This window comes from Numida meleagris, chromosome 2 (genome assembly GCF_002078875.1).
Source record: "Numida meleagris isolate 19003 breed g44 Domestic line chromosome 2, NumMel1.0, whole genome shotgun sequence".
NCBI lineage: Eukaryota > Metazoa > Chordata > Aves > Galliformes > Numididae > Numida > Numida meleagris.
This window is the reverse complement of record NC_034410.1, coordinates 109,645,942-109,660,707: the sequence shown is the minus strand read 5'-3', so window position 1 is coordinate 109,660,707 and position 14,766 is coordinate 109,645,942. Positions and strand designations below refer to the sequence as shown.

The 14,766-nt window shown below is 42.9% G+C and overlaps 1 protein-coding gene and 1 long non-coding RNA gene across 5 annotated transcripts in view; one reads left to right on the top strand and one right to left on the bottom strand.

Moving 5' to 3' along the window:
* LYN (LYN proto-oncogene, Src family tyrosine kinase) overlaps nucleotides 1-6,238 on the bottom strand; it is a 48,761-nt gene extending 42,523 nt beyond the window's left edge. Inside the window, exon 1 of one of the 4 annotated variants that reach the window (XM_021386281.1) lies at nucleotides 6,097-6,238. The gene's annotated coding sequence lies outside the window, so the exon portion shown is untranslated. Of the gene's footprint in view, nucleotides 1-6,092 lie in introns of all 4 variants that reach the window. The other 3 variants (XM_021386277.1, XM_021386282.1, XM_021386278.1) reach the window with 3 other exon arrangements.
* LOC110393411 lies at nucleotides 6,388-10,129 on the top strand. The gene is made up of 2 exons (XR_002434997.1): nucleotides 6,388-6,525; nucleotides 8,021-10,129. It is a non-coding gene; the product is annotated as an uncharacterized LOC110393411 (long non-coding RNA).

The window sequence follows — 14,766 nt, the reverse complement described above, 5'->3', positions numbered from 1 at the left end:
CTGATAGCAGACAAAGGGGTAGCAGACAACTCACAGGTTATATTTAAGAAGGAAATTAGCCCATTTCAAGAAAAGCTAAGAACACTTTTAAATTAAACATGACTAATAGTTTACTTTAAAGATAGATTGTATCTATACATAATACCAGTTCTAGATAGAGGAGTCTTCCTGGCCATCTATAGAACAACAGAGCTGCCCTAAAAGGAGGCTTAGGCTCCTGAAAACATTGAGAAGGCCATATCAGTACTGTTGAGCCAGACACTTTGGGACTTCAGAGCTCTGCAAGAGGCTGGAGGTACATATTTCTGGGCACTTATTCCCTAATAAGGCAGCACATGTAGATTACAAAAGACAACCGGATTATGCAAGGCGCTGAGGCTTATTTTGTGATAGGGGAAAAAGTTACTGCACAGAGATCCACATCAAGAGATGAAATAAATGACCTATACCACCAACAGTCCCAAAAACAAAGCAGAAAAAGAATGACGTTGCTGAAATAAAATGATGTGGGAAGTGAAAAGGAAACAGCAGTAGGAAGAGAGTACTGTTATAGAAGGAAAAAGATGAAATATTGCTTTTTGCAGGAAATAGGGAAAAGAAAGAAGGAGGACAGCACATTGTTATTAACAGAATCATTCAAAGCGGTGCGACTCTAAGGCTTTCCTGACACTCCAGTAAGCGGTAGAGGGATGGGAACTGCTACCAAGCAAATTAAGAGGGGGATTTTCAAAGGAAGTAAGCTCTCCTGGTCAGGCCCAGTTGCAGTACTGCTGTTTGTTGCCTGCCCAGCAGAAGCAATCAACCAGGTCATCTATGTGCCAAGAGAAATGGGCTTACCATTCACCTTAATATGGCACAGTGCTTCTTTACTGACACCAGGATAGCTGCTTCAGTATCTCATTCAGCTAGTGCGAGCACAGCTGGCAAGCGGCAACAGCACAGAGACCTTGCATGACAGAGAAAGGAAGACAAAGTGCCACGCTAGCAGTAAAGCAGGAGAGTTGCTTAAAGGGCAAGATCTTTTCTTCTATACGCCTACAAGGCTGTAATGCTGCTCCTCAGCCTCTGTATAGGTCAGCAGACGTTTGGCAATGTAAAAATGTCCTTCAAACCCTGTTTGCATGCTTTGCTACCCTATAACTACATGTTCAAATGCCTCTTGCAATACCTTTTGAACAAACTGAACACAGAACATCCAGCATCGGATTTCCTCTTTCTCCTGCCCATCCCCTTCCTGTGTGTTTGCCAAAAACTTTCACTTCCTCAGTGATACTGACACCAACACTGACCATCATTTCAGTTGTGTTCTTCAGCTCCCATGTGTCTGGACCTAAAACATAGTCATGCTAGGGCAATCAGCACTGACTGAAGAGGTTCAGATATCACATCAAAACACACGGCAGGGCTGGGGTTGCCCTGGAGAAAAAGAGTTTCTGTCCTCGGCATCTGGTGAATAAAAGACTCATGATGCCAGAGCAGGCAATTTCAATAAATGCAATAGATGTACTGCTTCTTAGAATTTTCCCAGTTCCAATGACAATATTGGGAAATATTTTCATTATCTAGATAGAGTAAAACTTAGACATAGGTCAGGTCTACTAACTCTCAAATACATTAGCATAATGTAGGAATTGACTTTTAATGTTAATATTGTTGCAAGATCCTAGTATAGTCATATATGGAAAGAGCAAAACTGTTTATCAGCCAAATATACTTACCTCTGCACTAACTTCTGTAATAACGTATTGTTTCAGTTTATGCCCAAGAAGAAGCTTGAATATAAGATACCATTAAAAGGAAAATAAATAAACTAACTAAGCAGTCTCTCTGTACTTATCCGTACAAACTAAAGAAGTAAACACAAAATAAAGCAATATGTTATACAACAGTAAATCCACTTAAGAGACAATGAACTTGGTGGCAAACTTCCTGGAATGGCTTTCTGTTAAACCAACTAATGAAAAGCTAGGAAACCACCTCAGAGAGAGCCCATTCCTTCCAAACTTTTAGCAAGCTCAGCCTGCTAAAACAGAGAAAACTCCAAAAACTATCACTCCAGAAGAAAAGATGTATCCTGTACTTCTATCCATACAGTGAGCTACCAAATTTTTTAGATTTAAGATCTCGCAGTTTGCTACCACACGATCTTTGATATGATCTTTATATGGCTTGGTCAAATGAATGTGTAAAGTAAAAAACAAGCCTTTGCAAATAAAATAACAAATTCATCAACACATCAACCACAATTTAGACAGGAAGAACTAGCCTCTCCTCAAGCAACATGCAACTGAGACCATAGAGGAAGAAGGTCGTACTGTACAGACCGTTTATCTTCTCAGTACTTTGAACTGACCAAGTCAGATAGTGTTGTGCAAACACAGGAACCAACTGCAGATACTTAAGATTCCAGAACTTGAAAAAGATAGGCAACGCTCTCCAAAGGTAAAGGAGATGTTGGCCTGAGTAGTGCTCGTTTTCCATTTTTCCCCTCATAGACATGAGATCTACTCACACTCTTCACCTTTCCTTCATGTCTTCTTCCTCTCTCCAGCAGTGTTTGGCAGAATATCTTCTCTCTTCTGATGTTCAGCTGACTAAAATAACTAATTAACTCACCTCAATGAGTAGTTCTTCAGGGTATGCTATGAACACAAGTATTTGTAAGTACTTGGAGCAAATACTTCCAGCACAAGATGCAATTCTGACTTTACGTTTTGTACCATGAACCCACATCTTCAGAAAAGATGCCGAACGCCACTGTGAGTGATTCAGCCTCAGAAATGACGCCACTTAATGACAACGTCAACAGGAAACCTATTTGCATCACACAAAAATAAATAAGAAAGCGCAGACCCTTACATCCTTCCCTGAAGGACAATTAGAATTTAAACTAGGAACATACACAAAAAGGACAGTTATGTTGTATTTGTTTTGTTAGTAGAAGCTAATTTCTTTGAGAAGGTATTGTTGCTGTTTGTAGTAGGGCAGTCTCCTCCTACTTGTATGCTTCACTACCGGCTGTTGGCTGTTTTCATGCCAACGTAATTTCAAATTGCATATCTACACGGTTGCCTGTGGCATGGCTTGGTAAGTTGGGAAGTGTTTCTCTCTTCAGCACTCCTACACTCATATGAAAGAGATAACACAAATAAATGAGAGAAATAAAGCAGCAGGTAACTAACAGAAGTAGGAATATGGCCTAGAAAGGAAAAACCGGGCAATGTTTATTCTACAGAATGAAGCTGCTACTCGTAGAGTGCTAAGGACTAAATAACAGTCTGTTTAACAGATTTGCATGATTTTGTGCAATTATTTATACAGTCAGCTCCATCGCACCACGAGGAAGTATCATCAGCTTCGCACCAAGCTCACACAGCCCTGAGGATTCCCAGCCAAGGGATTCTCCTCTCATCCCCAGCATTATCACACAACATCTTGCATCCTCTTTAGGGATCGCCAGTGCTGTGGAAATGCAACTCTGTTTACAGACATGCTGCTATAAGCAGAACGAAATGAATTCTATTCTATACCTAGTGTCCTTTTGCTTTTTTCTTTTTTTTAAACCTTCGTGCTGTTCCTCCCCTGCTTGTTTTCTGTGTTCATCCAGTTTTGCAAAGAGCTGCCTTTACAAAGAACTCTGCGAACCCCAAGAGTAAAACTGGCTCTACACTTCCCTGAACACAAGAAATAAACTCACAGCTGCCCTTTACTCAGAACATACATGTATGAAGAGACAGAAAGACCTTGCTCCCTCCTCAGATCTCCCGGCTCTTCAACAAAAAACAAAAGTTGGCACACGGCCAGTAAGTTTCCACTCAAAAACCTCAGAGATGTTCATTAAGATTCCAAATAACATGCAAAATACAGATAGGAAAATGCCTCCTTTTCAAGATGGAAATGGAATCACATCTCAGATTAAACACTGCAGTTCTTCAATGCTTCTGAATAGCTATAGATAGGTCAAATGCTTCTCTCCAACATACAACACCAGGAAGGCCAGGCGTCGTGTCTCTGGTCTTATGAGTCACCACAGCTCAGTTCCTAGGGCCTTGGACTATCTGCACTGCGTGTTTTAGGAATTCCCTTCCAAAAACACCTGCTGCTGCCTGATGCTATTTATCCTACAAGAGTCAACAAAATCATAGGAAGGGAGCTCACTTCAATTACATAGATAAAACAGAGAAAAACAGTGTGTGAAAGAGCTGCTTATACGTTCCCAAATACATGCAAGAGAAAACATCATATTTCTGGAAATACTCTTGAAAGAGTAACATTAAAAGCCAGGAATATTAAGCATCTAAAAGGCAATAGGGTTTTACTTCTTACATCCAAGTTTTGTAATTCATTGCACTGTCAGTAAAAATCATTGTGCAATTCTGCTGGTCAAAGGCACTTACAAGGAAAGGCTGAGGCCTTTCCTTCATATAGAAACAAACAGGAAAACATATATATATATATATAAATATATATTATATATAAACAACATCAACCTTATTTACTCAACAAACCACAGGAGAAAATCAGAATAAGTTCAAGTCAGTGAACTACTGTACTGACAAGAAAGTTCATTCGACGCCATTATGGTTATATATATATATATCAACAGCATAGAATTAAAATAGAACTCCATGTTATTAAATCAGTTCATTTCTAGCTAGTCTATAGCTCACGAAGCTGAAAAGGAGAGAGAACAACACCACAAATCTCAAAAGAGAGAAACAGAATGAGAAATCTGTTGATCACAGAATTCATTAATTTTTAATCCTTGCTCAAGACTTTATAACGTCCTATCAACAGTATCAAATTGATTTCTGCTGCAGCTTGCTGCTGCTTTTTCAGAGAAAACTATGTTTTTTCTCACACACGCTTTGTTGTTGTGTTGGTGGTGGTACCCACTGCAAAGATATGAAGTCCTCTCACAAAACATAAGCAATGCCTTCTCTGCATTCAGTACTGGGTTTGAAACAACTCTCACAATTTGACTGTCTTTGGTAAAATTGAGCTGTTTTCCCAGCATAGCTTATCCATTTCCCAACAACAAGAAGTATTTTTTTAATAAGGAAAAAAAAAATAAGTCTTTAGTAGTACTACGATCAGTATAGAGTTACCCATCCGTTCATACCTGCAACTAATCTGGATTACAAAACTCCTTCAGGTCGTTTCCAATTGGCATTAGAATGTGCTAAAATAGGACCGGTCAGACTGGGCTTTTTTCAAAGGTGTGAATGAAGGGCAAGGGATGAGGTACTGATCAGGGGGTTAAGGTGAAACCATAGAATAAGAACCTTTGTGTGCCCTATACATACAGAGGGAAGTCATATCTGTAGATATACAGATATCCTGATATACAGGATATCTCCTGTATATACGTGGATACAAGTAGCTAAGCGAATTTTTAGTGTTAATCTCTTCAGTCTCTCATGCCAACAGAGGTCAGTGGAGCAGGAGGACAGGATTTCGTGAACGCATTCACTGCCAACATGCAGAAGATGCAATTTCAACAGGAATGCCAAATGCAGAACTACACAGACCTAGCCTGACGCTCAGATCCAAAATCAAAATCAGGAGAAAGCCCCTGTCAACCACTCCTTGGGCACACAGTATCATCACGGTAGCAGCCAGCAGGAAACACCACATAAGAAACACCACAATGCCGTTTGCTCTTCTTTTAAGCCAAAGTACGTCTGAGCACACAGCCAAGAGGAAGCGGCATTAACCTGGGCGATGCTCCAGGAAATATTCCCCTGGAAGAAGCAATCGAGGAGGAATACCCAGGGGCCACCTCCCTCCCGAGGCTGCTGCTCTGCCTTCAGACGTCGCCTGCACAACCGGCTGCCGGGCTCCGAGCAGCCTGACACAGCCGACGCGAGCAGGGCAAAGCGGCAAGAGGCAAAGCGTTCTTCTGAGACCCCGACTGCCCCCAAGAGCCGCCGGGCTCCGCCGTCCTTCCTCCCTCCCCGCGCCCACGGAGCACCCCGGGCAGGAGCTCCCTGGGCCGGCTGGCCGGCCGGCTGCCCCCCTCCTCCCGCCTCCCGCTTCCCCCGTTCCGACCTCCGCCCGCACGGAGGCCCCTGGGCGGCGGAGGCACTTACTTACTTTCCTGGGTGCGAAAGTTGAGCGGTAGCGAGGAAACTCCACGGTTCCCGGGGGCTGCCGGGCGAGAGCTGCGGAGCGCGGCGCTGCTGCCCCGCCGGCCGGGAGACGGGCGCAGCCGGCGGAGGAACTTCGCTCCGCTTCAGGCGGTTGGCTGGGAGGCTCTCAGCCTACTTCCTGGTGCGGGGCTGCAATTTGCATGCGGACGGGTTAGGGGAAAGCGCTCTCGGTAGGAGGGTGCCGGCCCCGGGTGCTTCGCGGCCGAGCTCGCTGCCCCCTGCCAGCTCGGGGCGCTGCGGAGCGGGAGCAGTCAGCCAGGGGTTGCCCTGGGGCGAGCAGGACACAATGTAACGGCCCTTTGTTGGAGCGGAGTTGCTCCGAGGCAAGGAAGCTCCTGGAGAAGCAGCAAAACGCCGTGAGGAGAGGGGCGAGGTGAGGCGGGAGAATTGGTTAACTGTTCCACCAACAGCCTTAAAAACCATGGGGAACTTTTCCAGCGCTCAGTTACAGCAGCGTCTAAGATCCACGGGCTGGAAGGCCGACGGTATCCTGGGCTGCATCACAAGAGGGGTGACCAGCAAGGAGAGGGAGGTGATTGTCCCCCTCTGCTCTGCCCTCGTGAGGACTCATTTGCAGTACTGTGTCCAGGCCTGGGGCCCCCAGCACAAGAAGGATACAGAGCTGTTGGAGTGGGTCCAGAGAGTAATCATGAAAATAATCAGAGGGCTGGAGCATCTCTCCTGTGAAGAAAGATTGAGGGAATTGGGCTTGTTTAGCTTGGAGAAGAAGGGACTGCAGGGAGACCTCATTGCAGCCTTCCAGTACTTGAAGGGAGCTTATAAGCAGGAGAGAGACTGTCTTTTTACTTGGGCAGATAGTGATAGGACAAGGGGGAATAGCTTTAAACTAAAAGAAGGGAGATTTAAGTTAGATGTTCAGAAAAAATTCTTTACTCAGAGGGCGGTGAAGCCCTGGCACAGGCTGCCCAGAGAAGCTGTGGATGCTCCGTCCCTAGAGGTGCTCAAGACCAGGCTCGATGGGGCCCTGGGCCACCTGATCTAGTGACTGGCAACCCTGCCCATGGCAAGGAGGTTGGAACTAGATAATCTCTACGGTCCTTTCCAACCTAAGCCATTCTATGATTCCATGAAGACTGTCAAAGCTGGAAAGCTGGCTTGGAAGAAAACAAAGAACAAGTAAATAAAGTCATTTTCATTTATTTTTAAAAAATGACTTACTAGCCTGTTGAAAAGTGAAAAAAAATCTCACAGAAACTCCAAACAGGAAATAAGGGTGTGTAGACATACTGCTTAGAGGATGCAGCTGAACAGCACAACAAGAACTGGAATCAGGACATCAAGTGCGTACTGCCAGGCCACCTGGGCAAGTTCAAGTCATGGGGATTTCAAAGGCAGAAATTCAAAAGAAAAGTGTTTAAGCTTTCCACATAAGGTGTTGAAGACTGCGGAACAAGTTCAGAGAACAATCAAAATGGTAGTAGTCACAAGATGCTCTAAAGTATCTCTGCATCCTTTTTATTAAGGCCACCAATAAGGCCCAACTAGGAGTACAGCTGGTGAGGACTTCCATTAGAGCATCCCAATGACTGAAAATATCCCAGTGCAGCTCACACCCTGTGAGTTTAAGAGAAGAACCTAAATTGTTCCCTGGAAAGCAAACTGACAATGGAACATACAGAACTTGGGTACTAATCTAAAGGCCTGCCACACACAGTGATATGCAGTTGACACAATCACCGGACTAGAATGTGCTGCAGTTCTCTCTCTGGGCTGTGGCTTGAGCACTACTACCTTGATCCCACAGAAAACTCTATTTGTAGAAGCAGTCAGAACATGATTTGCCATGTTTCTAAATCAGACCCACATGTCCTATTGCTAGTGCCTCATGCTTTCCTTTTCCTTTACAGGATAAGTTCCTTGGTTACTTGGTCTTGTATCTCGGAGAGGAGAAGTGGTGAACAAAGTCCACACCTGTACTGGCCTTCCTTTCCTTCCTGTTTCCTCTCTCTGATGTCAAGCATTCTGCTTGGTTTAAAATCCACTTTCTCCTACAAAAGCATTAGTGCAAATAAAACAGAACTGAGTTTTATAAGTGTATAAGAGAGTCTAGCAATCTAGCAAAATACAATCTCACCTATAGTGTGAATATTTCGAAAGAACAAAACAGTTCAGAACTATCCTCGCTGGACTGCTATCCAATATTAGATTCAGTAGGCGTAGCAGAAACTAATCTGTTCTGCCCTGAAAGAGCTAATATGTAGAAGAGTTGATGTAGAATAAATATATTGTACTTTCTAAGAAGAAAAAGACAGGTTGTAGGTATCATTTGAAATAAGTCACCTTTTTATGCATCTTAATTCCCTCTGGTAAGACAGATATGCACCAAATCTACCTTGTACAGCATAAGCAGGAAAGGAACTCTCTCTAATTATATACTCACCAAGAGGGAAAAATAAAGACTTGGTTCAGCCCCCCTACATCTTCACATCTACTGTTAGTCACATAATTTCAATTGTCTTTGTGTTTAGATCAAGAAAGTTGGTGGGTACGGGGAATTAATAATGGAATGTGAAGGAATCTTGAGGCCTATCACTGCAGTGAAAGTCCTCGTAGGAAGGTCTTGAGCTGTGTTAGCCAGCTAGAATTCATATTTGGCAATTTATTTTCTGCTTTGGGCAGGCTTGATTCCCAGACTATGTTGCGACTGCTGAATTAAACATGGCTGCAAGACAATTCCGTGCCGAGGCCAGCTGGCACTGTAACAGCCCATGGTGTCCATACTGTTAAACTCTCTTGGCATCTCAAATAAGGGGACTACATGCAAACTCCTGTTTGAATAGCCTCTGGCCCATGTTAACTTCCAGATCAGCTCTGGAATTTTTTGGAGAGAGATAATTGGCCTGGGCCAGGAATCAAGCTAATCTGTATTCTTGGAGCTCCAAGGTCCAGGAATGTTTCCTCAGGCACTGTTAATTACTGGCAGATACATAGCCTATAGACTGTAACAATCCTGTTATTCACTCACGTAGGTGGCTACTGATCCAGTCATCGTTTGGGTTGTGTCTGGGAGAACGTGTTAGCACTAAATGTAGGGGAAAATGTCTCTGACAGTAAATTAGACTTTATCACAGACAATGCAAACAGAAGGCTTCAAAATAAATGTGTCTCTCTGTGCTTTTGTATATTCCCTACTTCCACAGCTTCTGACTACTTTCTATGCTGTGCTTGAACACAAAAGCAGAGCAGAGATAGAAGAACGCTAGTTAGTCATGAAACCATAACTGCAGCACCCAGAGCAATCATTTGAGAGAGATCTCAAGGACCACTCAGGTTCAATCAATGCAAAAGAAAAAGCACAGTAAAGATCACTTTGTTCAAAAATAGGTTTACAAAGATTTAAATTCTTTGTAGAATGATGGGAAGAGAGATCAAAGATGCATGCAAAGCTAAAACAATAAATAATCTGGCTTTGTACACCAAGACAGCTTTGGAAACTTGTTCTCATTTCGTTGACAGTAAAATATATTTTCTCCAGAAATACCAGCATTTACACGGTCACTGCTTGCATTGTTTTTCTGTATTTTATTTCTTCCTCAAGAGTTTATCATTAAGTAGTAACGCCCAAATTGTTACCCCTCTTTTTAACAAACTAGTGATTTTTAAAGAAGCAGTGAAAAGTGGATTATAAAAAAAATGAGATCCGAGTCACATGGTTCTTTGCAAAACTTTGAGGGACAAAAAACATACAGAAAATGAAAGCAATATGTTTTGGTATTCATTTTGCAGTGCCTCCTTTCTTATTCCACCCTGTGTTTGTAGAGAAAGATACACTGAACTTTGCAAGAAGAGTATTTTCAAATTTTGTTCTAAGAAATGTGCTTCTCTTGATAAAGACTTTTCAAAGAAAGTTAATGCACTCATATTTCTGGATATTATTCCACAAGTTCCTGTTCTCGTTTACAATTTGAAGCCTGGGGGAAAAAAGTGAAAATAAACAAAAAAGTTCCTAATTTTAATTTCAGTTCCACTGTGATTATCTGAGATGTGACCTGCCTTACTTTATGATCACATTTGCATGCTGAATTTTCTGGATGATTTTAAAACACTTTGGGGAATAATGGGCTGATCACTATTCGGCTTGTCCTGCATTTGACCTGTCGTTCAAGCTAACATGACACCTACTCAGTAGATTCAAAGAGAGGAATCTTTCCTGTGTTTAATGCACAGCCCACTATGTTTTATTACATTGACATTTTCGGGTCATTAATCCTAAATGTACCCTTTTTTATTTCATCTTGTTAATTCAAATTCCCATGAATGAGCCATAGTAATACAGCACATAGGAAAAGTTCTTACCTTGAGATACTCTAATTCTTGAAGTTAAGAAAAAGCTGCTTCTTCGTCTTTGCTGATTTTAAAGATTTGATTTACCTGCCATTACCTTTTTATTTAAATACACAGGAATCCTTCCCTTTTTTCCCCCCACTTGTTTCATTGCTGTGAGCAGAAAAATTGCTCATTAGTGAATCAAAACATGTTCAGCAGCTACCAAGTTTGAGAACGGCACGGCACTCAAGAGGATCCTGATAGAGACTAAAAATGGCCTGTGTGTATTCTATGCACTGTCCAGATTGCCTTCCTCCAGAAATGAGAGAGCAAGTGAAAGGTCTTCTTGATTCTCATGAATATCATCTTATTCACAGAGCCAAGAAGAGCAGCTGAACTTCACAGCTCGTTCATCTAGGTGACAATAAGGGTGAGCTGGCAAACAAGTGGTTCCATGAAACCTTCACTTTCAAAGATTTGCAGATTCCTTTATTGGTCTGAAGAGGCTGCCCACACTATTAAAGCATGAGTTCTGTTTATGTTTAATTTAGCACACGGCTCTGTGTCACTAATATATAATTACCTGAAAGAACAGCCTTGAGTTAATTCAAGAGCAGGTGTGTGGTCATTTCAAACTAGAAAGAGATATCTCAGTAGAGATATTCTTGTTTGAATGGATTTTTTTGGCAACCTTGAGCAATGGGCCTAATGCTTGATCTCAGTAGCCTGATTGCGCATCCAGCCTGCATCTTCCTTGCCGTCTGTTACATGAAATGTTAGTGCAGAGGCAACGTGGTGCTTCTGGAGGTGGCTTCCAGAGTGAGCTGCTACAGCAGTATGTCTTTCCAAGATGAGCTAGTTTTCATGGAAAACTTTCTCACCAAAGTGTACTGGACCACCATTAGCATTTCTGCTGTGCAAGAACAACATGACGTTTAAGCCACTCTTGAACAGCTGCAGTAGCAGTAGGAAAGCAGCCTTATTCCTGGCCACGGCCATGCAGTAATATGAAGCATCCCTTCATGTTGCAGCTTTTGTTTTCCTCTGGGATAGCAGAGAGCATCAAGCAACATATGTGGACATTGAGTTAATGAAGTCAGTTGGTAGCACTGCTGAAAACATTTGGTACTGATTGAAATTATCAGCCCTGTCCCCTTGTTCCTCAGGGTTTGTGAGAGCAGCTCTTGTCTGGGACAGAAGACAGTCATCCCCAGAGTGCCACTGCGCATCAAGAAGATTATCTTGGTTATTTGAAACCTAAAAACACTAATTTTTGCTGGTGCCTTGTCAACCGCTTAGGCTTAGGAAGGTGATGGCTTCCTGTGTGAGGTAGGAGGTGCCACCCATGAAGGTCTCAGCCTGCACGCTCTATGGCCAAAGAAGACATGTGGGAAAGCTGTTCTGCCTGTAGTGGCAATACAGTGGGGGTGATTTCTTTATTCCTTGTCTCCTGACCTGGCAAATTTTTCATCAGGAGGACAGATGAAATGAGCCATCGTGACTTTACTGCTGTCCACTTGAGCTGGCTGATTTGGTAGAGCATATGGCACTCACATCCTCCATATCTCCTGCTCATCTGATGGTGTGTAGCCATGTAGGGTACAAACCTGCTGCTGAGTCCGTTTAGAGCAATGGAGTTGCTCAATCACCCGAATGCTGAACAAGCCCATTTCTTGCATTCACCAGCAACCCAGCTGTTGCACTGCCACCTCAGGACAAGGCTTCAGCAAGGCTGTGCAGTGTGACTGTGACTAAGAGGAAGCTGGAGGGTTGCTGAGCTGCCCTTCCAAACCAGGCTCCAGTTTGCACGCTACTTCCTTTGAGAAGAGAGTCAAAAGAGCAGATGGTGACAGTGCCAGAGTGCAATAAGTGAAACTACAGCCAGTCCCCCCACCAGCTGCAGCTTGTTCCTGTCCTGTGAAAACTGGGAGGGTCATGTTGTCAGGGACAACCTGACTAATTGTTTTCTGCTGAGTGGTTGACAGCTGTTTGCTGTAACTTGAAATCATGCATATGTTGGACATAAGCAGTAAATCAACTTTTCTCTGATTTTCCTGTTCCCAGTTGCTGTTTCCCCCTGAAGCCCTTTGTATCCTGATCTTGGAGCCAGGCCCTGCTGACTCCGAAATCCCAGCTGTACTGTCCCATCTACTGCAGCTCTTTGCCGCAGGCTTCCAAATGCTTGAGATGTCAACCCTTAATAAATCTGATGCCATCCATCCCTGCTGCAAAAGCCCCCAAATAAAGCTCTCAGCTGGAAACAAGAGTACAAGAAGTTATTGAAAAATGAATACAAAAATAAAACCAAATCTTGAACAAAAGGGGACACGGCTGCTATTTCCAGACATACTTGAATTGTAAATGTGGAAGATGGGCACTTCCCAAGTTGTTGTCCAGGATCAGCTGCCAGAACTTTTCAGATTTGTCTTTTGCTCTTAGCTTTTCCAGGTCCCTTTGATGTCCACACTGAAGCATCTGTGGGAAATGGTGAGCTGTATCTTGATGTGTATTGCCCACAGATGTCTGCAGCAATATGTAAGGAGTGGGGCTGGGATGGACTGTTTCTGAGGAACAACAGCTATTTTTATGGCTTGCATAGTTTTAGAGCTTGACTTTCATCCACTTGGCTCTGAGTCAGTGACAGTGCTGTACTGGCACACTTGCGTGAATGCCGAGGCAAAAGCAAGGGTTAAGCAAAGGGCATCTGTTGCAAGGCAGGAATACAGAATGAGATCTGTGACAAAGAAGCCTGACTGTGGTGAGTGTCCACAGACACATCAGAGGTGGCCAATGCATGTAAGACTGTAGGCTTGTAGATGACACCTGTGAATAGGATGAGCAGAGTGGAGGCAAGAGGGCAATGGGCAGACTCTAGGGATGGGTCTGATTGTGGGAGAGACACTGAACGTATCGTACAGCAAAGCCAGCTTAAAATCTATTGATACAAAGTTAATCCGTGAGAACTTTCTACTGTATGTTTCAGGTCAGTGCACTGTATTACGGGGCCACTGCAATTTTGGTCCCGTAGTATTTAAAATGGGATTTACTTGGTGTTGAACCAGTGCCCTACAGGCTAGAGTGCCAATATAAGCTCAAATACCAAAAGCAACTTAAAATTGTGCTGTACAGGTTAGGCTGGTCTAGTAGATGGCATGCATGTTAGAAGTAGTCTGATTAAGTTCATTTATATTTATATGAATTAAAATGTTAAGCATATGGACCTTTTTTTTCCCCCATGAGCCACAGTAATGGAAACATTCATCAGACAGCTTCTATGACCAAGTCAAATACTTTACGATTAATAGTTCTAGGAACTACATCCACAACTCAGTTCCACACCCGTATGCACTCTGCTCTCACTAAGACAGCCCTCTTGCTCACAAAGGGTTAAATTTGTCAGCTCGTACACACATGCAAGCCAAGTTTGTTCCCAAAAATAAACAGACGTGCATTATATAGTGCCCCAACAGACACAAATGCATACATTGCATTCGGTATGCAAATTGTATAATGATAAGTGTGGCTAATTTGCTGTTTGCATCAGCATTTCTTCAGCTCGTGAAATGTGCAATCTCAGAGATAAAATAAATGAACCCATCTTTAACATTTTTAACCAAAATATGTAAAACACATTATATTCTAATCTAATTCCAATCTGCTACCTAAACAATTGGACAGACAGATTTTCCTGCCTTACAATTTGTGTTAAATAATTCTGGTGAAAACAGACAGGAAAAAATGGTATTGTTTTGTGCCTGAACATTTGTTGAATGGCAGAGAGAGGTATGTGCTTCATAATCTGCAGATACAGATCAAAATGCAAAATATCTACTGGATTGAGCAATATCCTGAATGAGAGAAGAACTGTAAGACAATCCTTAAAACCATATAGTGGATTAAATGTATAGATAAATACACAAATGTTTTCCCTAAAAAGGCAAATGTGTCTTTTCTAGAATGAACACTACTCAAGGTGGTAGCTGTTGTCCCATGGCTCAGTGACATTGCTCAAAATGTCGCTCTGCTTTGCCATCACCTTTGCACGTGTGTAGTGCCTTGTCAAGGACTGACATTACCAGGCCTCCAAAGTGGCTTCATGCCCTGGTGTGTCAAGTCAATGTCTGCCAAGCATGGTGATGGGGCCATTGAGCAACAGCCAGTTGATCTGTCAAGTTCATGATCAGAAGGACTATTCACAGCAGTCCCAGTGCACTGGAATTCTTTTCCTACCAGTGACAGCTACAGCCCTGACAAACATTTCAAGCAAAAACTGCCAAACGACACCTATTCTGCTAAGCTGGAGGGTACCTTCCAGAAGGTCAGAATG